We start from the raw sequence: 26,636 nt of genomic DNA, 5'->3' as shown, positions 1-26,636 counted from the left end.
AAACAAAATGTCCCCATTTTTTTTTTTTTCTCTCGCTTCACCGTTTTTGGAATTCCTCCATTCTAAGGCCATTCCCGACTCATTCGTGTTTCCATTCCAGTAGGCTGACCCCTGGGACGTTGGTGACATGGCGCTCATTAATCACACGTGACACGGAGGGCCTGCGGAAAGTGTGGGAGAGTCGAGATGCTGCCCGAGCGCCCGGTCCCTCACATGGCAGCCTGACACGGGGCCAGTGGAATCCTGTGAAGTTTCTTGAACACCTACTAGGTGACTGTGCGAGGCAGGCTGCGGGGATGTCGGCGGGCGCATTGGTGGTTCTGTTTCTTGGCTGTTGTGAAACCTCTTGGTTTGGTCCCACGTCTGTGAATCATTTGCCCTCAGCCTGTGTGTGTGTCTTGTGATAGGAGCAGAGGGCGTGGATGCTCCTTGCACGGCACCTGATTCTTGGCTGGCGCTCCGTGGGCCTTTCAGGAGACCTGAGCAGAAATAGGTCAGGGTTCTAGCTGCAGGCTCCTCAGAAGGCCTTCTTGGGAGCTTTTGATTTTTCATTCACATTTCAATCAAGCAAAGAGGTGCTTGATTTCCTTCTTATTTTCTCCCTAATTGTATGTGTATGTGTGTTCATTTTTTTCTCTGGGAAGGATGAACCTGTAGACCTTTTGTTTTCTTTTTTTTTATTTTATTATTTAGTTAGTTATTATTTATTTATTTATTCTGTAGACCTTTTCTAAACTCAGGTTTATTTATTTTTTTTTTTTTTAATTTTTTTTTTTTATTTACTTATGATAGTCATACAGAGAGAGAGAGAGAGAGAGGCAGAGACACAGGCAGAGGGAGAAGCAGGCTCCATGCACAGGGAGCCCGACGTGGGATTCGATCCCGGGTCTCCAGGATCGCGCCCTGGGCCAAAGGCAGGCGCCAAACCGCTGCGCCACCCAGGGATCCCTAAACTCAGGTTTATATCAATAAACTCAGATTTATTGAGATCTAATTGACGTCACCTCTCTTTGCTGTTCAGTGGATTTTCTATTTTTTTTTAATCTTTTACTTTATTTATTCATGAGAGACACAAAGAGAGCCAGAAACATAGGCAGAAGGAGAAGCAGGTACCATGCAAGGAGCCCAATGCGGGACTCGATCCCAGGACCCTGGGATCACACCTTGAGCCAAAGGCAGACGCTCAACTACTGAGCCACCCAGGTGCCCCTGGATTTTCATTTTTTAAAAATTTTTATTTATTTATGATAGTCACACAGAGAGAGAGAGAGAGAGAGAGAAGCAGAGACACAGGCAGAGGGAGAAGCAGGCTCCATGCACCGGGAGCCCGACCTGGGATTCGATCCCGGGTCTCCAGGATCGCGCCCTGGGCCAAAGGCAGGCGCTAAACCGCTGTGCCACCCAGGGATCCCTGGATTTTCATTTTTAATGCAAATCGCCTTTCCTAAAATATCCCTGAGATCTGGTTGGGAGCACCGTGACTCGTGTACGCATGCAGATTTGCACAACTGGGAGGGTAGTGCTTGATGCCCAGCCCGTGGGATGAAATTATTTCAGATCTAATTAGAGAGTGGTCCTGGGGAGACCGATAAAGACCGGCGAAGGGAATTTCTGTCTTGGGGGAGAAATGAGCTACAATTGCTGGGCGTTTGCCCTGGCATCTTAAGGAAGATAGTAAGCGGAGAGCTGAGCTGGAGGACGTAACGTGTATGTCAGCAGGTTGGGTTCAGGTAGACTTGCCACGGCTTCCTGAGGCTGACCCTGGCTGTGAGTGCTTACCTGGAGGCCCCGAAACTACTCACATCAGGGATCCATGAAATGGGAAGGACAGGCCTGGGGCTCAGGCCATCACAACATCTTGCCTTCGAGAGACTGGACCTCATTTTCTTCATTAGCTCTAAAAGGAGCTTCCTGGGCCGTTGGGTTCTGGGCAGAGGCTGTGTCTTCTTCTCCCCGTGTCTGAGCCCTCTAGGCGCTGTGCTGTGGGGGTGTGAGCCCCAGTGACCCCCAGTGCCTTCCAGTTCACCGGCTCGGTGATAACGTTCCAGTGGATTTCGTGTTGTGTTGCTTGGAAACGGGTGGAAAGAGGCCAGTCGCCATCTGAGCGGGGCTCCTGAACTTTCTGGGGCCACCTTTGTGCTAGGCTCCCTACCCTCGCTTTGCTGGTTCCTTCCCCGTCCCTGCCTCTTGAGGAGAAAACAAGCAGAACTCCATCCACGCTCAGATGAGCTGCCTTAAACAAGAGGGGCCCAGAAGCGGAGACCCCCGTCTGCCTTTCCCAGCGGCTGCCTGCCTTCCCTTCTGGGGCCGAGGCAGGCGATTGTCTTGCCTTCAAGCCATCAAGAGACCACAGCCAGCCTTTGAATGTCCACTTGGGGAGCGTGGCTGGGGCTGCAATATGCCTGTCAAACTGAAGGGAGGGTGCTTTAGAAGGCTCCAGAGAATGGCTTTGTCTCCTCGCAGCAGCTCGTGGGCTTGCAGCCATATCCTGGCTGAGCGATAGTGGCTCCAGCTTCTCCGGGGCCAGGGCTGAGTCACCATGAATCCCCCACAGCGTTGGCAGTGGCTGCTTAAAGAGACCCCGCCTAGAGTAGCAGCAGCACTCTGGGGTTTCTCTGGAATCAAGCAGGATGAGGGAAGGGAGAGGGTCCGAGTGTATCAGAATCTTCCAGCATAAATGAATGATCCCGGAGCCCCCGCAGTCAGCCTTTCTGCCATGTGGTGGACCCCAGCTCCTGCCTAGGCTGGGCACAGGTGGAGTCAGGCCCTCTGAGCATGGGTGGCCCAGTTCACCTCTGTCTTGAGACAGGCGTGGGGGGCTTAGCTGTGATCTTCGCACCAGCTCTTTGCTGTAGCCCAGAGGCTCGGGTGGCCAATCCAGGGGTGCCGTGCCTTTCCCTTCTGTCTCCCTCACTGCCCACCTCTGGGTAGGCCCAGTGAGGAGGGCTGATGAGAGGGACCCCAGAGTTAGATCACTCCTCTTGTCTTCTGGAAGGGTCGAGAGGCAGGGACAGACTGAGAGTCAGCCTTGGGATTAGGACCCCTGCCCCCAACTTCACTTTCTTCCTTGTTCCCCTCCGCCTGGATGCGGGGAGCACTGAACACTGCTGCCACTTGATGGCTTCTGGCTGCCCCTGTATTTCCTCTCCTGAAGGGGCCTGTGTTCCACATTGCCATCTGATCTTTCTGCGCTGGCATATGGGAAGTGGCGCATCTTCCTCGAGGCCAGGCAGGGCGAGGGTGGTGGGGAGCAGTGGAACCTGAGAGTAGGTGAAGGGAGACAGGGGTGGGTGTTCTGGAAGCCCGTGTCCATATATATAACTCCACACATTCCTGTGATTGATCTGGCTTGGAAAGTCAACCGTACACTGGATGGAACAACCAGACCAAGTTCTGAGGTCCTGAAGACGTTCTAGAGTCCCTACAGACGTTTGCTTTAAAGGCAAGGGCATACAGACTTGGAGGGATTATAGGTGATATGAAAGCAACTTTAAAGCATCTTTAAAGGAGGAAGGGCCCTGCTGACCTTGGATTACCCGCCCCCCCCCCCCCCCCCCCCCCCCCCCCGGGTTCTCTGACCTGGTGACTTGGGGCAGGAGGGGTCTGAGGTCCTCCACCCCCTTCCTTCCAGCCGGCACTCCCTGGCCAACTCTGTGGGCTTCAGCATGCTACCTACTGAGGCTGGAATCAAAACCCTGAGAGAAGGAGTCATGTGGTTTTGTTTATCCTGTGACACAGCCCCCGGGGTGGCATTCTGAATCCAGGCTGCCCGAGCTGGAGTCCTGGCTAAAGCCTCTGTAATCCAGTCTCTAGAGGGACTTAGAGTGAGTTCTCTGCTCTCCCCCATTCCCTCCCACTCCCGCCCTCCGCAACCCCCGCTCCCCCCAATGCCACACCAGAGCTGACTTTGAGTCACCTCTTGTAGGAGGTTTGTCTTTTATGCTGGAGTTGTATGTAGCACAGTAACACCCTGGTTATTCCTAAATGTCAGGCCTAATTTGCTGCAAGTTTTATTTGATTCCAGCAGCATGTTTTATTTACAGTACGAAGGTCTGTCCATGGATCCTCCCTCTTTACAGTTTGTGCTTGCAGAGCATGCATAACTCTTTACAATTAAAAGAAAACAAACACACACAACACTGAGGGGTATTGCTTACAGCTCAGGGCCCTGGTTAATGTGCGGTCACTTCACAAACTCCAGCTCCGTGATAAGGCACACGTACGTACACCCAGGCAGTTAGAAATCCAAGGTCTGATCTTGTCGTGGCTTGGGTTTTAATGTAAGGTTGATAGGTTGAGTCACCTAATGTCAGAGATTTCCAAATTGGCCGGACAAGGCTCCCTTAGCAGTAACGTGCTGGCTTCATTCGCCCTGGAAGACACACTCTGGATAATGGGGCCTTGGCTTTGAAGGCTTAGGTCTCTGTGCGCTTCCCTGCTCCTATTGAATTACTATAGTATTTTATCAGCTAACAAGGGAAAGTGTCCTCTTCATCTTAAAGCCTGTTTTTTGTTTTTTTGTTTTCTCCTTCCTTGCAACCAGATCCCACCTCACCTCCCTAACAGCCAGGGGACCCTGTACGGAAAGGGTGGGTGGGAGGGGGTGGTTTCTTCTGGGCAGCTCCTACATCCCTTTAACCAATTAGATTTTTCTCTTCCCTGGGAAGATCCTTCTGTAGTTTCTGGGCAGAATTCAAAAGCGAAATGGGTTTTAGCAGCCACACAACCAGACCACAGAGGCCCCAGGGAGCTGACAAGCGGGAGACCTTGGGCATTGTTCTCGGGGAAATGAACTGGCATCCTTTGCCGCAAAGACTTGATCCCTCCTGACCTGAAGGTGTGGCCTTGAGCAGAGCGACAAGATTGCAAACATTGGGGGGAAGAAAGTATCTCATGTTGCAGCCCCTTTTCCTCCCAGAATATTCTGAACTTCCTGTCGTTTAGAATCAGTTGCGTTGAGGCGAAGAAGCTCTGAGTTGAAAGCAGCGTTTCCCCCTTTAAGAGGTTGTGTTGTGTATTAATTCAAGCTGAGCTTGGCATGGAAGAGCATTCCCTCTGACCAGTAGCTTGTTTTTTCTTTTTCTTTCTTTCTTTTTTTTTTTCTTTTTTTGCAGGCCAGGATGGCACTTAAGAATTCCCCAGCATGGGGTCTGGCTCCGTTTCTCTAAACCTTCCCTGCCACCCTCTTTTCCAGGCTTCTCAAATATATAACATTTTACAGTGCAAAGCATGAGGACAAAGTGTTTTTGCATCAAAGAACAGGAGTCTCAAAATAAAATATGGGCTTCTTTTGGAAAGGGAGACGATGGCTCCAGTTAGCATGCTGGGCAGGTTCCTGGTCCGGCTCACTGAGAGCCCAGCCGGGGCTAGATATGCAGGCCATTTTGCAATCTCCACCCCTCCCCCTATTTCTTGCACCATTAAAAAAATAAAAATAAAAATAAAATACAAGGCATACAGCTTTGCTGACTACCAAATCCTTTTGTCCTTCCTGTTGCATGCATTACTACCCAGGCCTGCTCAGGCTTTGCTTCAGGAGCTCCTGTAGACACTACAGAGAGATGAGAAGGAAATTAAACCCAGTGGGGGTTGCTCCTGCACCCCAAAAGCAATTCCATGATTGAAATGCCAAAGATCCCAAGATCCCTCTCTCTGTCAGACCCGGAGAGGGGAGAGTGGGAGTAGCTTGAGCCAAAGGGAATGAAGGTTTAATTTCTGAGTGGCTCTTTGAAATGATGAGTCTGGTTTTCGGTGTGAGGGGGGAATGCCTATCCCGAGGGTCCATTAACTCTTTCCAGTCCCATGGTTTTCTCTGTAAGGTGTAGAAGAATCTTTTATTGTCCAAATGAATTTAAAGTGACAAGGTGATAAGGCATATGGGCTCAGGCTTTCTGCAGGAGAGTGTGGCGACATGGATGAAACACCTTGAAGGACACACTCCTTGACACCCTCTCTGTGCACCTCTAGAAATTTATTCTGAGGCCATCATCAGACATGCCCAGCATGGGTTTGCGCTTTCGCATTTATGGAACAGCAGGAAACCAAAAGCAAATGGGAGTAGCCTTTGAGGGGAGGGGGGATCGGCCCTCCGTTGAGTGGAATATGTGCTAGGAAGCTACTGAAAATAATGCTATAGATTTCTCTTTGTTGACTTCGAAATACGTCATGATGCGTGCTGTTCAGTGAAAAAAATCTGTTTGCAAACTCTGAGCTCTATAGCATGGTACACCAGACTAGGTCCTGAAACAGAACAAAGACAGTTGAAAAACTGGGATAACCGACATGAAAGCCATAGTTCACAGTATTATGTCCATGTGAATTTCTTAGTTTTTTTTTTGAATTTCTTATTTTTGACATAAGTGCTGTAGTTACATAAAATACCCATGACGTTTGCTCTTCCCTGCGTGAAGGGCCTACAGGTACTCTGTACTATCTTTGCAACTTGTCTGTGAATCTAGTATTACTCCAAATGAAAGGTTGTTTTTGTTTGTTTTTTAAAGCGTAAGAGCACACTTAAAATTTTTGGAAGGATTTTTAACACAAGATGAACAGATTACCTCTGAGTGCTGTGATTATAGGTGATTTTAATTTTCTACTTTGTGATGAGAATTATTTTATGTCAAAAAAAATCAGGGAAGCTTATTCCCTTTGGGGAAAGAAAGTAGAACACAATATAATTTTGTTGTTATTGTTTTGGCATTATTGCCTCTCTCTCTCTCTCTCTCTCTCCATTAGACTTTGGGGTAAGGGTTTTAGTTCACTCTTTTTTTTTAAGATTTATTTATTATTTTAGAGAGAGAAAGAGGGAGAGAGAGAGAGAGAGAGAGAGAGAGAGAGAGAGAGCACGCACATGCACTCATGTGGGGCCAGGGAGGGACAGAGGGAGAGGGAGTGAATCTCAAGCAGACTCCCCGCCCGATGCTGGACTCCATCTCATGACTTTGAGATCACGACCTGAGCCAAAACCGAGACTCAGACGCCCAACCAACTAAGGCCACCCAGGTGCCCCTAGTTCACTCTTCTGGGCACAGCCAGGCAGGCAAGATATGTCATGACCCGGAGCACAGCCTTTGCTCTTTTTTGAAAAAATGTTTTCTTAAATCTAGAAAATGGGGTTAATAACTCTGTTCTCTTAAGGCCATGGGCAAAAGCTAACCAAGTCCATACAGTATTACTAACAGTGGAGGCCACAGTCCCCTAGGGGACCCTGCCCCTGACGGCTGATGGTGTTGGCTGTTTTTTACTCTAATCTATCCCTTCTGAAAGATTATATGCTAATCGTTACCACTTCTGTGATAGACGAGTGTGCGTTATATTTATTTGTTAATTCACTTAGTAAGAATTTATGGGCTGTTACTCAAACATTAAGTATTTGAGGACCATGATTATGCTTCCCATCCCACTGTCCCGTGCTCTGTGCCCAAATAATCTTTGTGGGTTGTGTTTGTATATGTTGTGTCTAAATTAGGCCAGTTGAGAAAAATCCTTCAGAGGTGTGATTTTGTTTTCCTGAGCCCCGACTCTCTCATAAAGGTTCATTGACTTCCCATGTCCTCACCCTACCTTACCTCTAAGCACTAGTGGAGTGTCTGCGTGTCTCCGGGGAGATGGCCATTGCCATCATTCCTAGCGGAGACCGATTCCTATAAACTCACATGTCCAGGAAGGGTGGCCCCAGGATCGTCAGCTCAGAGCCAGAGCTGGCGATTCCCTGCGGAGACCAGAACGCTCTGCACATGGCCCCAGAAGCCAGGCCACCACCGGCGTCCACCACGCCGGGTCACTGCTTACCTCTCGAGCCGGGTCCCCAGAGCCCGTCGGAGCTGCGGTCTCCTCCGCAATAGCATCCTGGCCACTCAGGCTTCCTGGGTCTAATGTTCCATGATTCTAGAACATTTGGCAAGAGAGCAGCACCATCCTCCCTCGGCCCCCACAACACAAAACAAAAAACATCCCAAACCAACATCAGAGGCTTGAGCGCTTTGAACATACCATTTCAAAAATGTTTATTTAATACTGGATAAAAATATACCGCCTTACCTTTGAAAAAAATAACTAAATAACCAGGAGGGCTTCAAAGCATTTCCTTTCCCCTCTGCTTTCCAGGAGGAGAAATATTTTTCACAGTCGTTTGCATATTAAAGGGGGGGAGGCCCCCAGAAGCCCTTGGTTTACCGGACTGCGATCAGCCAATCAATCAAGTATTTCTCCTGAACGGTGGTTTTGTGCACGGGTGGAAACAGAGACCCCGCTCCCTTTCTATTTTGTTCTTGAAGCCCCTATGTGTGCTGAGAAACTTAATCCACTTGTTTCTGATTCATTTTACACGTAACTCACCCTAACGCTATTTAGGGTGAGGAATTCCAAGTCCAAGAGGTGCTTCATCCCGAGGAACAGGAAATTGCACCTTGCACGGGGTGACTGCAGACCCAGGCCGCCGTGACTGGTCCTGACCCGGACTGTGTAGAGTGAAGCTCTGCCTTGGGAGGCCCTGGGTCCAGCCCTGAGCCCTCAGAAGCTTTCTGCTCCCCTCCTCTCTCTCCGGAGCCTCCTGAATCTGTAAGGGTCTGTGCCCGCAGCTCTGAAAACCCACCAGGTCCGCTTGCTGGTCACATGGAGCAGTTTCGGGGTGGCCTTCCAGTTTTACCCCCCCCCACGCCCCCTATTTTATTGTGGAAATTTATAGACATACATAAAAATTGAAAGCATTTTGCAGCGAGCGCCCACACACCCGCCACCCCGATTCCGTGATTGACCTCTGCCGGACTCAGTTTATCACACAGCCAGCCTGATGTCCACGCGTTTCTCTGTCCCCTTTGCTTTGATCCATTCAGAGTAAGCTGCAGACGTCAGTTCCCTCCCAGAGCACAGCTTGCGTATCTTGAACTAGAAGCCAGTAATTGGTTGCGGGCCTTCTGCTTCCTCGAAGGCACCATCGGCGTGTACGGTGCTGCACACACCTCGAGGGTCCCCAGGGTGTGGATGCTCCCGGCGCCCAGCGCGTTCCCACGTGGCCTTTGCCAAAGTCCGTCCCCACCCCCATAGATAGAGCCATAATAGTGGCACTAATCAGTTCTTCTGATTTTATTTTTCTGTCTGGATTAGTTTTGCCAGAGTCAGGCCCTATATAGGTATTCCATCGTGTGACGACTCTTGGACTCTGCATGACGTCTCTGAGATTCGTCCCATTGTTGTGCACCTAGGCTTGGTGGCTCTGCTGCTGCACATGGCTCTGCTGACTGACTAACCCATGGTTTATCCACTGTCCTATCCATGGGCACCTGCCTCGATTCCAGTTTCCGGCTGCACTGAATTAAGTTGCTGTGGACTTTCTTGAACACGGCTTCTCGCGGACACACGTCTTCCTCTCGGGGAAGTCACTAGGAGTAGAATTGAGGGGTCATAGCATAGCTACCAGTTTGGTTCTGTAAGAAACCATCAGCCCTCTTCCCTACGCACCCGCACGCTTTTGCACTCCCAGCGACTGCCTACAAATGTTCCAGTGGCTTCTCCCCTCTTTTGCATGCAGAGCGGTCACTCTTGAGCGGGTTAGCCATATTGGTGGGTGGGAGGGTGGACCTTGTGTCCTCACTGTGTGTTAGGGGTGTCACCTCTGCTTGGACACAGAGCAGGTTGTCATGGTGGGAAGAGGGAGCCTTCCACGAAGAAGCACGACGAGCCAGCTTACCTCTGGTTTGACCTCTGGGGACCTCAGGAGCCTTCCTTTCTCTTAGCAAATTAGAGCTTTCTGATTATATCCTGTCTCTCTCGTAGATCCGTTCTCTCCCCTACCCTCACGGTAGGGCATGTGTCCCTACCAGATTCCCAGTGCTGGGAAGCCCAGTAGGCCCCCCTTGGGGATTTGTGCAGGCACAGCTTGTTCCTGAGGCTCTAGCAGCACCCTTGTCACCAGACCGAGCCCAAGACCTGAGCATTCTCAGCTCAGCTGGATCCCCATGTACAGCCAAGGGAGAGACACATAGTAGATGCTCAATAAATATCTGAATAAAGGGATAGAGTAGCCTTTTCCCTCTTACAAGTTTTTCTTTTTTTTTAAGATTTTATTTATTCATGAGAGAGACAGAGAGAGAAGCACAGACATAAGCTCCTGTGGGGAGCCTGATGTGGGACTCGATCCCAGGACCCTGGGATCACGACCTGAGGCAAAGGTAGATGCTCAACCACTGAGCCACCCAGGTGCCACCCCCGCCTTGCAAGTTTTTATCCATGTATTCAGCAAACACGGTCTCAGGATCTCCTGTTCCCGGTGCTAACCTAGAGGCCGAGGGTGGTGTGGAGGCATGTAAGGCCTGCTGCCTATTCCTCTGGAGCTCTGTCTGGGAGCGCCTTGACTTCCGGTGCTGTGAGAGGTCACGGGAAGGAAGTGCCTTCAGCCGCACACTGTCACCTGCCACCCCTGTGACCCTGCATGTGGGCTGAGCCTCAGAGCCTCCATGTGCTCCCCTGTGCAATGGGATAGTAGGGGTTTCCACCTCACAAGGCGGTTGTGGGGCCCAGAACCCCTGCCTAGAAGGCCCTCAGCATGTGCCCGGTGCAGAATGCCACGCCGGGAGGGCCTGCTCGTAGTCTCCTTATGTTCACAGGTGCACCTCGGAAGCGACAAGAGCCACCGCGCTCTGGTGGGTCACTGGGCTCTCCCCCTAGCAAAAGGCAGACACACCTTAAAAGCTGGGATCGCCCTGTCTGATTTTTCTGGGCTCTCCTCTGTGTTCGGCATAGAGTCTACGAGTGCAGACCAAACGAACACGCCAAATGAACACATGGTAAATGGAGATTCATGTGTAAGGGATTTTTTTTTCCCCTTTTTTCATTTTGAAAAGGCAGCCTGGATCCCACAATGGGCGTGGCGTTGGCTCTGCCCGCAGACCTGGGTCGTGTCAGACGGGCTCCTCAAACCAGGGCTTTTTCAATTGCGTTACAACAACGGATGCTTCATGAGGATTTGCTGATATTCTTGGACGTGGGACCTAGACTTCTCTTCCTGCCGAGCCGCAGGCTATTGGGCTCACCCGGCTGAGTCTCGTCTCTTCTGAGTAGCGACGATTGTAAATAATCGCAGTGAAATGCCTACAGGCGATTAGCCTGTGCACAGGCTACAGTCCCAGCCCTGATTCTAAGAACACGAGTGAGGAGGGACATGGTGAGTGGCTGTGACCCGGAGAGGTCACCCCGGAGGCCGCCCCTTCCCCCAGGACGGGACCGTCCCCGCTGGCTCCCCCAGATCTGGGTCGCCCTCTGCAGTGTTCTTCACCCACTTTGCCAAGCCGGTCCCGGCTCCCCTTCTGGGTCACATATCCTCAGCGCGCTTCCAACAGCTGGGCCTGATGTCAGAGGCACAGAACTGTCTGGATTCCCGTTCCCGGCCTCCCTCCCCACCGCCCTTTTGATCCAAGATTGAGTAAGAGACGTTGGCAAGAACCAGGAGAGACAACTCAATTGTTTCAACTTGCAGAGAGGGGGAGATGGGTTCTCATCTGCAAGATGACTCATGCCCCCCCTCCGGCCCCCCTCCCGCTCCTCCCGCCCCGCCCTGCCATTAGAAAGTTCAAAACCGAATACAAAACCAGCAACAAACCACAAGCAAGTTGCCCCCTTGTCTGTGCACACACTTGGGAGTTCAGAGAGCCCTTGGGGAGGGAGAGGCTGGCCTGGATGAGCTCCTCAAGGGCTTTGTATTGCCAGCTCCGTTCTGTGGGGTCCGTTCCCTGCTTTGGGGGTCTGCAGTTTGGAGGCAGGGCCACCCTGGTCAAAGCCAGGTTAATGGGACTGGCTCTCATGCAGCTCGCTCCCCCTGCTGACTTGCACACCCCCACCCTCCTGACCCCCCTCCCCTCCAGGTCCCTTCCCAGCGGAGCTCCGAGAACAGCTTTTTCTCTGTTTCCTGGACTCTGAATGCGGTAGCTGTAGTCCTTGGGCCTGCAGCGCGGGCATATCATGTAACTCCTCCAGGCTTCATTCCTATGCAGGACAGGTAGGCTGCAGGCTCTAACACGCCGCCAGCCAGGCTCCACTGAGGCCTCGGCACCAGTGGAAATTTAAAAAATAAAAAAAATAAAAATAAAAATAAAAAGAGGGAGCAGGAGGGAGTGAGAGGGATTATTTTGTTTCAACGTGTTTGAAAGCGGGATCTGTGGCCAGTTGGGGTTTTTTTTTCCCCTCCCTCCCCACCCCCCCCTTATTTACACAGTCTGTTCGGAGGCACACTAGGGCCTGTTTGGATTGGGAGTTTGCTTCGGAGCCAGGCCAAGGATTTCAGCAGTGCGCGTTGGCACTGCCACCTCGGCGGCACCAGGAGGCCCAGTCGGTCACAAGACCTCACGGGGCCTCCTCGCTCTCTGCTTATCCTCCTTTTACCTCCTCTTCCTTCCCTGCAGCGGGACCCCAGCAGCCCTGGGGGCAGCGGGGGAGTGAGCTCCCTGACAAGTGGACCTCACCTGCAGAAGGAGGGCTCTCCGCGAGGCCTGGGCAGGGGTATGATGTGTGTGGACAGACAGGGAGGAGGGCTGCTGGGGTGCAGACCCTGGGGCAGATGCCTCTCTAGAAAGTCTGGATCCCCCCCCCCCTTAACCCCAGGGGCTGTGGTGAAACTTGCAGGGGGTGGACCAGTTCCACGTGTGGGATTTGGGGAGACACACGGTGGCCGGGCCCTCTCGAAATCTGCCATCAGGAGTGTCCTCATGGGGCGGACGAGCTGGATGGAGTAAGGCTTGTCTGCGGAGGCAGCGCAGAGCAGAGCCAGCCAGCGTCCTGTTCCAGGTCTTGTTGGGGGCAAGTGTGATTCAGCCTCAGCATCAGCTGGGAGCTTGCTGGAAATGCAGACTCTCGGGCCCCACCCAGACCTGGTGAATGAGAACCTGCCTTTTATCAGGGTCTCCAGGTGCTTCCCCTGCGTGCTACACTCTGAAAAGCACCGTTCTGGGCCCACGGTCCCCAAAGGGGGGGAGGCGGTGTCCCTGGCATCCTCATCCTACCTCGAGATGCTCTTGGACAAAGGGATTCTGTGGTCGATGCGTCTGGAGAGTGTCGCAACAGGCGCCTTCCACCCTTGGATATTAATGTGCTCACGGTTGCCGGGGAAGCTCTACAGGAAGAAATCTCTTTAGTTTGCTTTGAACTCAGGATTTACCACATTGGATTCAGATCATCTCCTACCATTCCTCTCGCGAGGAACACGTGTTGATATTCTTGAGCGCTAGTGGTGTGTGACTTCTCCTTGGAGGAGACATAGCTCCCAGTTGATCAAACATTTTTTTACCCTTGGTTTTTTTTTTTTTTTTTTTTTTTCAAGGAGCTTACTTTTGCTGTAGATCAGAGGACTGGAGCATGGTGGTTACGATGTAGACTTGAGTTAAGGACTTGGGTTCTAATCCTGGCTCAGCCCCTTTGCTAAGAGAGTGGCTTTTGCCGTGTTACACAGCTGCTCCAAGCCTTCGTTTTACCTTCTGTAAAATGGGAAGAATGATAGTACTTCCTAGATAGACTTGTGGTGGGGTTTGGATCATTTGGTGTCAACTTAAATCAGAACAGTCCCTGGGGTGGGGGGACACCTGGGTGGCTCAGCGGCTGGGTGTCGGCCTTTGGCTCAGGTCATGATCCTCAGGGGATTGAGTCCCACGTCAGGCTCCCCACAGGGAGCCTGCTTCTTCTTTTTATTTTTTTTATTTTTTTTATTTTATTTTTTTTTTTAGGGAGCCTGCTTCTGCCTCTGCCTGCGTCTCTGCCTCTCTCTCTGTGTCTCTCATGAATAAATAAAAATCTTAAAAAAAAAAGGAAAAAAAGAACAGTGCCTGGAACATAGAAGCCCCCTAATAAGTATTGGCTAGCAAATCATTTTGTGTCTTACTTTCTGGGGGTCGCCGCCTCACAAGTAGTCTGGATGAATAATCCCCAACTCAGTTTGGCATCAGAATCTCCCATGGAGTTTCCGGAGCCCCGTGCCAGAGTCCCTGAGTCAGTCTCTAGCGGGAAAGCCTGGGGATCTGCATTTCATAAGCTCTGGGTCTGATTCCAATGCATCAGGGTTTTCCTTAGGTGGCCAGGAAGTACCTGCTTCCAGACCAGTGTTCTGTGGCGAGGAAAGGCCTGCCCTGATGGCTCACACTGGTTTCCAGCTAACACTTCCCTGGGGAACGTGCAGTCTGGACTGGGGGCCTCAAGTTGCTGATAGAAATAGAACCTTCTCTCTGTACTTCATTCTCCTCCTCTACCACACAAGAGGGCCATGCAAAGTGTGGCCCTTGGATCGCCAGCGGTGGTATCTAGTTGGGACTTGCTAAAAATGCAGACTCTCAGGCCCCAGCCCAGACCTCCTGAAGCAGAAACTGCACTTCCACAAGATCCCCAGGATCTTTCTTGTTAAACAGTGCCGCCCCAGAAAGGGTTCAGAAAATCAGTTTGTGGAAGTCAAAATGCAGTTAGCCTTCTTTCCTGATGAAAAGAGAACTCGGTTAAGCCGAGGACGGGGCCACGTCGGTGGACGTGGGGACAGTGACCAGCTGTTATCCATCCAAATGGGTAAGAGGAAACAGGCTTCAGGAGCCTCGGGGATGACAGGCGGATGGATTGGCGAGAACATTTCCTGATGTTGCAGGCTACAAGTTCCTAGGAAGGTTTGCAGGAATAAGTAAGCTTTGGACCCGCTTCTCTAGCATCTATTAAAATCGGACTGATTGCTATGCATCCATTTTACAAATGCGTACACAGGTGCCAAGTATATGCAAAGCCTGGGCACCAGTAGTTTGTAGATGGCTGTGATTCCGTGTTGCTGTTTAGGTTCACGCTTCGCATCACTCACGATAAGCATGCACCTTAAGCATGCACCACGGAGCTTCGCGTGCACCAGCGGGGCACTCTGGTGTGGCTATCTATTGCCGCGTAACAAACCACCCCAAACCTTAGTGACTTAAAGCAGCAACAGCGACTCTTTTATTTGTTAATGATTCTGGAATCTGAGCTGGGCTTGGCCCGGCAGTTCTTCGGCTTGTCTGGTCGGTGGTGGTTACTCAGGAAGCTTCATTCAGCTGGAGAGTGGGCCCGGGCTGAGCTCAGGTGGGGACCCCGGGATCCTGGGACACTGGGCCTTTCTCTGTTTCTTTATCATTTCAGGGCTTCTCTTTCTCCGCGTGGTCTCTCCACATAATCCCTCCAGTAGGGTAACGGATCTTCTTAGGACTTCGGCCTGGAACCAGCACAACATTACTTCTGACACATTATGTTGGTTAAAGCAAGTCTCAGGGCCAGCCTAAATTCAGGGCTAGGGGCCTCAACAGGAGCATAGTGTTAAGGTTCAAGCCCCCAACCTCACGGTTAGCATGGAAGTCACGGATGCTGGTCTCCCGAAAGCCGTCTGATGGGAAAGCTCTCATTTTGTATCTGAGAATGACAATCAGAGATTGTCTCTGAACCACAGCGGTGACTCTCCAATTAGCTTTTACTGTTCCCTTAACATTTCTACCTGGAAGATACGATAGCTAAACTCCCCTTCCTCAATGTGTTTTTTGTTGGTTTTTGTTTTTAATTAGCAGTCGTGCCATCATTCTTCTGGTTATGGGATTATAAAATAAGAAGTGGGGGGCACCTGGGTGGCTCAGTCCGTTAAGTGTCTGCCTTTGGCTGGGGTCACGATCTCAGGGTCCTGGGGTCGAGCCCCACATCTGCCCAGCATGGAGTCTGCTGCTCCCTCTCCCTCTGTCTACTTGTGCTCTCTCTCTCTCTCTGTCAAGTAAATAAAATCTTTTTAAAAAATAAAATAAAAAGTGAAATTCAACCCTTTCTTTTCTCTCAGCCTCCCGACATGGTTTCCTGTCCAACTGAGCACAGAAAGGGTACCCAGGAGGAGTTGGTAGGGCTCGTCGGCTGATTTCTGTTGGTACCACCTACAGAGGCTCTTGGTCCTGGTGGGTTTATTGGGAGGACTTCTAACTGACCCCTCGCCTCACCTGCTCTTGTCCAGTGTGTCCTCTACTGAAATGACCACTTTCATCTCTCCTGCACTCGGCCTCTGGTGGCTCCTATGTCCTACAAGACTGATTGGAATTCCTTGGGTATAGTTGAAATCTTCCCCCAATCCCATGCAAACCACCTTTTTCGGTCCCCTGCCCCTTTCTGCTCTGAATAAATGAATCCTACGATTCATCCAGTGTGCTCTCCTGTGTGCCCGTCAACCTGGCACGCTGATTCTCACTTCTGCACCCTTGCCTTTGTTCTGCTCATTCTCTTTCCTCCTTTTGTGCTGATTGGAATCAGTTCCACCTCTGAAGCCTGATTGAAGTCCTGCTTTCTTTGTGACGCCTTCTCCGAACGCTTGAGTCACAAAGAGTCTCTCAGGGCATTCCGATCTCGGAACATATGTGATCGCTAACCGTTGTTTGGTGTTACTCATGGTCTGCTTCATATTCTCTTACTCCTCTCTCTTCTATGACACGGCAGCCTTTGCAGCAATGCCTTGATCTTAAAAAAAGAAAAAAAAATAATAATAATAGTAAAATAAAGCACTTCCCCATAGCACTACCTTCTGAGCTATAGCCCCCGTACGGAATACGTCTTGAATATCTTTTCTCTGTTGGAGAGATGCACTTTTCCTCCTAGATCAAGATCTGTTCTCTACATGCTGAAGTTACCATAACATGTTGGCCACGGGGCCACCAGTCATTGCAGGGGGAAGTAGGCCACGTGGCTTAAAGAACGTCTTTGAAGCTGCAGAATGAAGTAGTGAGATCAGCAGGGGCTCTCGAGGTCGACTTGCCCCAGTTCAGATACTGGCTCTGCCTTTGCTAAAAAACAAAACAAAACAAAAAAACCCAACAGTGTTTCTCGCCTGAGAAGTGCTGTTAGCATTCAGGTGGGGAAGTCCTGCTGGATGCAGAAATTCAGCATCCCTGCCACCTGCCTACCATGAATTGTGACAACCCGAGATGTCCCCACACCGTGTTTCACCAGATTTCCCTGCTTAAGAACCTCTGAGACTAACTCAATTGATTTCCTTGGGCAAGCTCTTCACCTTCCTAGGGCTCTTCAGTCGAGCCTTATAGGGCTGCTGGAGGAATTCCCTTAGCTCATGATGTAAAGGGTCTGGTACATCGTTAATGTTTATTGAGCACTTAGGTTATTAGCTTATTGGATAATCATCAGAGCCACTCGGGAAGTAGGGTTTTGGAGGCTTACGATCTGGAACAGGCCCTGCCTCTCACCTCTCCACCTGCCTGCTGCCCAGGTACCTCTGTTCCCTTGTCTGGGGACACCTGTCTCAGCCTGCCTATGGGGTGTGGTGAGATTATGCATCCTTGGAAGGTGCTCGTGTCATTCCACAGCAGCTGTTTGCACACGTGAGACTCTGCCACTTATACGGGACGTTCGACGGGTATATATTGAGCACCGACAGTGTGCCTGCCTGACGAAGATCTAGAAGGTGGGTGCTGAGGCCAGGAGAGAGTAAACAGGCAGATTTATTCCCACGTTTGTTGCTAGATCGTTTCCACCTGTTCACTCTTAGAATTGGTGAACGGATGTGTGTGCAAGAGATGCATTTAATGAGGGCCGTCGGGGAAAGGGAAGGAGGGCAGAGGCAGGGAGATGGTGTCGGTGCTCAGGTGCTCCACGGTCAGGAGGGGTAGGGGAGAGATAGAAAAGAAGAGGTCAGTGACCTGCTTCCTAAACACTGTCGTTGGCAGCTTGGGGGAACTCACCCAAGTGTTGAGGTTGAGGTTGTGCTAAGGAGCAAGTAGGTCTGATATGCAGAAAGTGCGCATGTCTTCTCATCGGTGACTCCTGGCGTGGATGAACTGTTTGTCGGGTTGTGCTTAACTTCACCAGATGTAGTCAATTCAGATGGATCCTGCCAAGTGCAATGAGGCCCGGGGGCAGAGCCGGCGACCTGCAGTAATTACACGACACCTCGCTGCCAGATGTAGAGGGGAGAGCACAGAGAGCTCACGGCCTTCAGGTGGGAGGCACCTTGTGCGAGGTGTTCATGACGGTCGGGGTTTTAGGTTTAATGTGGCCTTAATCAGGGCAACAGAAAGGGTCGTGGATAAGGGGGGAGCCCGTCCACAGAAGAGAGAAGGAATTTGGTGCTTCTCTGTGCCTCTCTGGAGAGCCGTCATGGTCCGTTATTTCCATTCGGGTCACTCTGTGCTGCCCCTTGAAGGTCACTCCTTGTGAACGTGCTGTGCTGAGTCCACCTAAGTCAGAGATGGTCCCATCCAGAGCTGGTTCTCGGCCCAGATCGGATTGCTAGATGTGTCTTGTTGGGCTGATGGTGTTCAGGGCTGCTTTGTGTGTACGTGTGTGTTTTTAAAGTTAGTTACCAACATTACAAATTGCAGTGTCTCCTAAAAAAAAAAAAAAAAAATCCAGTTTTCCAGCTTCCCTTGAAAATCTGGCAGCAGTGGGGTCTTCTTTCCCATATGGCAGAAATCAGCACGCTGAGTAATAAATGTTCCTTTAAGACTGGACATTCGCTCTCAATTTATTCAAATCCCCGCCACTCCTGACCCGATCCCCACCATGCCTGGCCCTCGTGGCCTGATTGAAGTTCCTGCTGGCCCCGTAGGCGTTGAGGCCCGGAATCGCAGGCCAAATGCAAGCCATCTCCTCTCAGATGCAGGGGGAAGTGGTGATACCAGTCGGCTGCAGGTTTCCTGGGGCCAGTGGTGCTGGCAGGAATGCGAGTCTGCGCTGCTGGGTCAAAAGGCCGTGAGTTCAGAAGTCTTGTTCCAGCTGTGCCCTTGACTTTCACGATGACCTGTCAGCGGTCACTTAACCCAGGTCAAGCCGAGTGGCAGCGTGCTAAATACCAAGACTTTACTCCTACGTCTGCAGAGGAATCATTCAGGAAGAGGGAAATGTTACTGTACGATTTTTTTTTTTCCTACATCATTCTTACTCATCTCATTCTTCCCCAGTGTCTTATATCTTGGGGGCAAAAATTGTTCTGGAAGTTTAATTAAAAATCATTCTAGGGGCGCCCAGGTGGCTCAGTTGGTTAAGCAGCTGCCTTTGGCTCAGGCCATGATTCTGGGGTCCTGGAATCGAGTCCCGAATTGGGCTCCATGCTCAGTGGGGAGCCTGCTTCTACCTCTCCCTCTGCCACTTTAGAAAACTACTTGACAGCGTTCACCAAAGTGGAACACACTCACACACACACACGTATATGTGTGTATACACACTTTATATACATTGATCTTTAATTCAGTAAAAATATGTTCACATTTTCTGTGAAAAGATATGTACTAGAATGTTCATAGCAGCCTTGTCTGAAATAGCCCCAAATTACAAAGCACCCAAATGTCTGTCAGGAGTAGAATGCATAGGGATGCCTGGGTGGCTCAGCGGTTGAGCGCCTTCCTTCGGCCCAGGGCGTGATCCTGGGGTCCTGGGATCCAGTCCCACATCAGGCTTCCTGCATGGAGCCTGCTTCTCCCTCTGCCTGTGTCTCTGCCTTTCTCTCTCTCTCCCTGTGTGTCTCTCATGAATAAATAAATAAAATCTTAAGAAAAAAAGTAGAATAGGTAAATAGACTGCGGTATAGTCGTTCAGTGGAATAGTATACAGCAGTGAAAATGAATGAGCTGCAGCTACACACGACAGGAAAGATGCATCTCCTAAGTGAAATGCTGAGTGAGAGGTTAAGACTACACACACCGTATTACTTCATTGGCATAAAGTTCAAACAAGGGCAATCTGCGGTGGCAGCAGTCAGGGTAGTGATTGTCCTTGTTTGGTTGTGATGACAACAGGAAGGCGGGCCCCCGGGGAGTGCTGGTGGCGATCGTGGTTTCTCCGCGTGAGTACTGGTTACATGGGTGTGTTTACTTTGCGAAAATTCAGTGAGCTGTACTCTCAGGAAATGTACATTTTTTTCTATTGCATTTTTTTATTGCAATGAAAAGTTAAAATTAATAAAAGCAAGACACAAAAAGAGGAAAAAGCCCAGTTTAAGAGACACGGTGTTGTCGCTTCCAAGTACCAATGCTAGGATGCTTGCACAGAACCCTGTCTCCATCACAGTTCTTGCTTGCAAGCAACAGAGATGACCTCTGGCTAAGTTAAGCCGAAACGAGCATTTATGAAAAGCAGATTGCATTAGCTCAGCACCTCCGTGAAGGGAGAGAACCCAGGTTTGGAGGCTCTGTATCCAGGAACAGGTCTCAGATGCTGCACGGCTGGTCTGATGACAGTGTCCCTTCTACCACTGGGCATGTCCATCACAGGCTACGACACTGACGCCAGGCACAGGAGGCTGACCCTCCGCACTGGACTGGGTCTCTCAGGACTTCCACTGCTTTGTGTTACTGATTCATGCTCAAGGTCAGGCCGTGGGTGTGAGTGATGAGGGGAGCCTACACCTGTTGCTCTTGCCCTGGATGCAAGAGAGACCGGGAAGAGAAGGACCCACGTCCTCGGCTCAGTAGCAGCATCGAGCTCTCTGCTTCATGAAGTGGGGCATCCCCCAAACCCGGGAGGTTGATGCATGTCCACCAGCATGACGATCTGCCTGCTAATGTCCAGCTGGATCTCTTGACACCTGCTTCATGAAGCCTTCCGCCCACTGCAGGAATTTTCTGTGTTTATCTGATCACATTTCATGGTGCCCAAGCCTTTCTATTGTTTTAAAAATAAATCAATGTATCCCCAAACTTATCCGCAGAGGAAACAGTATTTTTTCAGCGGTCATAGCTGAGCTCCTCTATATTTAAAATACGTGTGCTGGGGAGGGGGGGGCAGTGGGTGCCTGGGTGGCATGTTCCAACTCTTGCTTTGAGCTCAGGTCGTGATCTCAAGGTCGTGAGATCGAGCCCCGCGTTGGGCTCCACACTCAGCACGGAGTCTGCTTGAGATTCTCTCCTACCCCCTCTGTTTCTCCTGCTTGTGGTCTCTCTCTCTCTCTCAAAATAAATCCTTAAAAAGAAATGCTCAGGATTGTTAAAGGTTAATGTGGTTTCTTCTTTGTACTTGTGTTTTTTGTTACGGATTCACTGGAAGGGGGGGAAAACCTGGTCTTCCTCACAAGCATGAGGATGATAAGCTCGTGGAGAGGAGGAGCAGTGAGGAAGCTGTTCAGATCGGCGGTAATAATGAATGAGTTAGTGATCCAGACCCTGGAGGGTTCGGAGATAAAATGAGATAATGCATTAGAGCACTTAGTGGGGGTATGGTTTGTAGTAAACACTCAATAAATTATAGTAACAATAGCGATGACTTACAGATGCAGAAGGCCTGCTCTGAGCTCAGCCACCAGGTTAGAGGCGGGATGGAGGGCCTGAGGAACTGGGAGAGGCCTCCATCCTGCGCACCCTCTCACCCGACAGTTCTGTTATACAGATGAGGAAACTGCGCGGTTCCTCTTTAGCTCCCTAGGAACTGTCCTAAAAGCCCTGGTGGGGAGCAAAGTAGCTCAAAGATGGGACGCAGGACCGATGAGCCCGCTGAGCCACGTGGCACGGGCCGGCCAAGCCCAACCCAGACCTCTGGTCATGGCAAAGTGTGGGTTCCTGGGACGGTCACTCCATCCGTCCCATCTAAGCAGAGCAACAGAAGTGTCATTTCAGGAAATCCCTTTCGCCATATGCTAATTTTAAGTGGCGCTTCCATAAGTTAGGGTTCCAGAGTATGGAAACTGCCCCGGTTTCCTCATTAGCTCTCTAGTAACTGTCCTGACTCTTGCATTTTGGGCAAAGCTGGGAGATGCAGATGCAGAGCCAGGGCTGCTGGCCGGAGGAGGACGTGCAGCGGGCGCTGGAGGATCACTGACCAGCCTGCTGTGCAGCGGCCCAGGGATCTTAGGGCCACAGGATAAACAGGATGGAAAGGACGCAGGGTTTAGGGGAGCACCACATGTTGCCAGTCTTCCTCTCCGTCCCCTCCCTCGGTCGCCTCCCGTCCCTCTGCTCCCGCCACACCCCGAGCAGCCTGTCTCCGGGGACAGGACGGGCTCCGGGGCAGGAAGATGCCTCTCTGGAAGCCAGGCCTCTGCCAGCAAGTCCTGTACACCTGAGCCGGGCCCAGCAGGGAAAGCTCTGTGACTACAAGAGGTTAAAACTTGCCCCTGTGTTTACTTTTGTTGGCTGCCACACGGCATAAGAATCTGTCAGCACGTCAGGTGCGGATTTATTTGTGCATTAAAAATTGCCTCGAGCGGACGGATGCAGACGCTCTACAGCACGCTGGAAAATGTGCCTCCAGCACAAAAACAGCCTCTCCAAATATTTCACCCTTTTAATAAGTGCATTTAATTAAAGTCATATAACTTTTTTTTTTATTATATTAAAAAAAATCCTTTCGCTTGCTGAAGCTGAAAGTAAACTTTCGAACACAAAGAACGGGTGTGCTTCTCGAGTCCCTATTCTTTACAATGGAAAACTCATCAACCGGTGTGTTCACTCTTGCCTTTTCCAGGCTCATGGGAAGAGGGTTTCGCGCTGGCTTGGGGGGGGGGGGGGTGGCCGTGGTGGCCCAGGGGACTGTCCCCAGTTGGCCTGGAGACAGTTACAGTGTTTTGCTGTGTGTTTCGTGTTGCTTGTCAAGCGCAGGGGTATGAGCTTGACTCCGCATTCATGCCCCAAGTACGTGTATAAAAGGGGGTTGGCCGTGGCCTCAGCCTTTTAGAGACAGACGGCGATTTTGCACATTTCTTTTGAGGACGGCCCTGCCCCAAGGCAGGAGGGAGAAATAAAGGACCTCTTAAGACCTTCCCTTCTCCCGTGATGGGGTCGTGATTTTTGCAGGGGCTGGGGGTGGGAGCAGAAAGAGGGAATGAGCTGGAGAGGACGGAATCCAGATGAGAGATCGGCAGGAGGTGCCGCACTCGCCTTCTCCTTATTCCCACCGTCGCTTTGAAAAGTCTCTAAATGGGTTGAGACTAAGTTTGGCTCCGAGGTGGTGACAGCAGGGCTTTGTAGACTCGCTCTGCGTTTGCCAGCGGATTAGGGAACGTGTCGGTGTGAGGGTGGCGGTGGCTGCTCTGGGGCTGCCGTGCGGGGACCCACAGTTAGCGAGGTGGGGCCCCCCCGGGGGGGGGGCGACACGAAGGGTGGGGATGTGTGCGGCGTGGCGACAGGAGTGGCGCCGGTAGGAGGGGGCTCCGGGGCTGCAGTTTGGGGTGGCGGCCCAAGGCCCGCTAATTATGCAGCCCGAGGAGCCACGTGGACCTGCCCGAGGAGCCCGGAGAGGTGTCATCCAGGACCGCAGAAGGGGTCTGTGTGCCTTGGGTCTGGACCAGGGATGAGCCCCGGGGGCAGGGGGGGGGTGGGAGGGCGCTGGGCCTGCGGGAAGCGGGGCTGGATGCCCCAGCTGCTTGCAAGTCCACAGCAGCGCTTTCCCAAAAGGGGCTTCTGGAGGTTCTCCACGGAGGAGACTCGGTAGCTGGAGAGGCCCCTGGAGCTTCGGAATTCCAGGATGCCCGTTCCAGAAATTCTTCAGAACCAACCACCTTGGCCTTTCGCATGCTGCTTCTCACTGCTCCCCTGGGAATGCTCATTAGCTTCTTGCCACGGCCACAGAAACACCAATGTCCCCGAGCTGGTTGCTCAAAAAAGGCCACCCAGGGAGAGCCAGGTGACCAAAGACCAGGCAGGTCTCTTTTTAAAGTTATTCTCCCAGCGTCTTCTAATGATACGGGAGCGGTGGCTATTTGGGATTATTTTCCCTGTGGGCAGAGGGTAAACAAATTCAGCCTTTGGCTCTCCACCTTCTTTTTGAAGTAGAAACCCCCACGCCCAGCCTGGGTTCACGGTGTTAGGACTTTGCTACTTTTTTCCTGTGGCTCTAAAACAACAACAACAAAAAAACCCCATTTTCGTCGAAACGATCTGATATTGCTATTACCGGTTTTTGTGAACTGGGTCGCTCCCCCCTCGTCCCAGAAGAAAATAAATTTCGTTTTAGGAACCGTTACTGTGGACCTAAGCCCGAGGTAGGCTCCAGATATTGTTCTTTGCATTTTGGAGACAGTATCGCACACACGAGCTGGAGTAAAGCTCCGTGTGATATGCACTGCGTAGTCACAGAAAATTAGAAGTAGAGGAAGAACCGAGAGAAGAAAATAAAATCGCTGGTATTTGCCATTGTCTTTGGTAATCTATTTTATTTTTCCCTCCTCCTCATTGCAATCATGCAATCATATTCATCAACAGCTGTGGTCCTCCCATTTTTAGTCTCCGGACTCCCTGTTTGCTAGACTTTTGAGAGCCCAAAGAACTTTCCTATGTTGGTTTGTGCTTGTTGGTATTTACTGTATTTGAAATGAAAGCTGAGGCACTTTTAAAAGTTGTTTATTCATTGAAAAATGACAGTACAGGCATTGCATTCCAAACTTAAAATATTTTTATGAAAGATAACTGCGTTTTCCAAAGCAAAAAATGGGAAGAGTGGCATTTTTTCCTGCGTCTGCTAAGCTCTGCCTTGCCTGGCTGGATTGTTAGCTTTTTCTGCAGTCAGCCTGGAGGCACACGTGTTGCTGTGGCGTTCGTGTAGAAAATCCAGCTGCACTCAGATATATTCATAGCCTTTTTAGATAATTGTAGATATTCTTCTTTGATACTTCACCAAAACTTGACAAGTGGTTGGTTTTCTTCCTTTTCTTTTCTTTCTTTTTTCTTTTCTTTTTTAAATTTAGTTGCAGTGTAAATCTGCAACCATTTTAATCAGCTTTCTTATTCTGTCACATTGAGGTCTTCTCTGTCCTTTGATGGTAGAGTTCCTTTCCTAACATGGTCCTTGGGCCAGAGGAACAAAATAGGGGATGGGCCATTTTTGACGGAAAGCTTAAGTGAAAGAGCCCCATCTTTTTTTTTTTTTTTTTTAAGATTTTGTTTATTTATTCATAAGAGACTCAGAGAGAGAGGCAGGGACGTAGGCAGAGGGAGAAGCAGGCTCCCAGCAGGGACCCTGATGTGGGACTTGATCCCGGGACTCCAGGATCGCGCCCTGAGCCAAGGCAGACGCTCAACCGCTGAGCCACCCAGGTGTCCCAAGAGCCACTATCCTAACTGGTCTTGCAAGCATCCCACAGGAATGCAGATGAATGTACTAATAATATTTTTGGCTTTGTTTGGAAGGACAATTTTTTTTAAAATTTTCAAATTCCCCTGTTGTTCCAGTTTTTATTTTTTCCTTCCTGTTAATACCCCCCTGCATCAAAACCCTGATGACTTCTGTTTACTTACTATCCTGCCCTGAAAAAAACTCCATGATGTTACTAGCAGAACGAATGTCTCGAAAAAAAGTGAATAGGGAGGGCCTCATTGATACCTTACAGAGAGACCAGAGCTTTCCAGTTATTAAAGATCCTCTTCACTCATCTGGGCTAAATTAGAACTACAGCTACCTGTTGAGCAATGCTGTAGTTTGTTTACACGGAGGGTCCTTGGATCTTAGAGTTCCTAAAGCAGAGGTCCAGCTGGATCTTCTCTGTGTGATTTCAGTGTCATGAATGTCCTCAGGTGTGCCAGGCACATGGCAAGCCTTGGTGGCAACCACCTACTTGGAGCCACTGACTACCCAGGGGAGCACTGGCCTTCCAGTCAGCATGACCTCTGTGTATTGAGGCATCCCACATCATCACTCCCTGTGCATCGCAACTTGTATGTCTTGAAGAAAATGCTAGCAGTGGGGGATGCAAAAAACAAAGCATGGTCACTCATTAAAAATTTAGGGGCATTTTAGGCGATGTGCTTTAGCCAACAGGAGCATAGGAATTTCCCTTCGGAGAAAAATCCCATTTTTTTCCAAAGCCAAATCATGATGGATTTCTAACTCATGGAACCAGTGTGATATGTGTAAAAGTCCACAGTAGCCCGAAGGGAGGGTACAGGAGGCCTTTCTATTTGCCAACAGTGCTCTGGAATTAAAATATTGTAGAACATTCTAAACTTTCTCTGCTTTTGAAGATAAGGACTATGGCATTATTCATCCCACCCACAAGTTTTAAGAACCTACGTGCTAGGGATCCCTGGGTGGCACAGCGGTTTAGCGCCTGCCTTTGTCCCAGGGCGCGATCCTGGAGACCCGGGATCGAATCCCACGTTGGGCTCCCGGTGCATGGAGCCTGCTTCTCCCTCTGCCTATGTCTCTGCTTCTCTCTCTCTCTCTCTCTCTCTCTCTGTGACTCTCATAAATAAATAAAAATTGAAAAAAAAATTAAAAAAAAAAAGAACCTACGTGCTAGGCATTCTCCTTGCTGGAGTCTTAATGGTAAATAAGTAGAACGATCATCTGCCCTTAGGAAGCATATATTCAAATGGGGCAGACAGATGATATCCAAGTAGATAAATGAATCTATAAGGATATCAGTTGGATGATATCCAAGTAGATAAATGAATCGATAATGAAAAGTAAGGGATGTAGAGAAAAAGAAAGCAGGGCAAGAAGTGAGAGAGGGATACGTGGAAGGTTCAGGAAGGACCATTTTCGTGGCGTTGTTCTGGAAACCCCCAGGAGGTGGCATTGGGGCAGAGTGCATGTCTAATAAAAGTGTGAATGACTGAACTCACAACTCAAGCCCAGAGTGCCACGTTTTGTGCTAAATAAGCCATATGCGTGGGCAACGTGGTTGACAAGAGGTGGGGTTGGTTATATGATCATATCCTAGGGCTGCTAGGACAAATTGCCACCAACTG

The 26,636-nt window shown here is 50.4% G+C and overlaps 2 long non-coding RNA genes across 4 annotated transcripts; both read right to left on the bottom strand.

Moving 5' to 3' along the window:
- Nucleotides 1–9,392: 9,392 nt before the first annotated feature.
- Nucleotides 9,393–12,778, bottom strand: LOC144286909 (uncharacterized). The gene is made up of 3 exons (XR_013354860.1): nucleotides 11,597–12,778; nucleotides 11,277–11,342; nucleotides 9,393–11,134 (listed from the first exon to the last, which is right to left on the bottom strand). It is a non-coding gene; the product is annotated as an uncharacterized LOC144286909 (long non-coding RNA).
- Nucleotides 12,779–14,919: 2,141 nt separating this feature from the next.
- LOC144286906 (uncharacterized) lies at nucleotides 14,920–16,404 on the bottom strand. 3 transcript variants are annotated; one of them, XR_013354855.1, is made up of 2 exons: nucleotides 15,960–16,404; nucleotides 14,920–15,393 (listed from the first exon to the last, which is right to left on the bottom strand). It is a non-coding gene; the product is annotated as an uncharacterized LOC144286906 (long non-coding RNA). The 3 variants fall into 3 exon arrangements; XR_013354856.1 differs by having other exon boundaries at nucleotides 14,920–15,199; XR_013354857.1 differs by having other exon boundaries at nucleotides 16,103–16,404.
- Nucleotides 16,405–26,636: the final 10,232 nt, after the last annotated feature.

This window comes from Canis aureus, chromosome 16 (assembly GCF_053574225.1).
Source record: "Canis aureus isolate CA01 chromosome 16, VMU_Caureus_v.1.0, whole genome shotgun sequence".
Classification (NCBI taxonomy): domain Eukaryota; kingdom Metazoa; phylum Chordata; class Mammalia; order Carnivora; family Canidae; genus Canis; species Canis aureus.
Note: the sequence above shows the minus strand (reverse complement) of the source record. Positions and strands in the feature narration are given on the sequence as shown.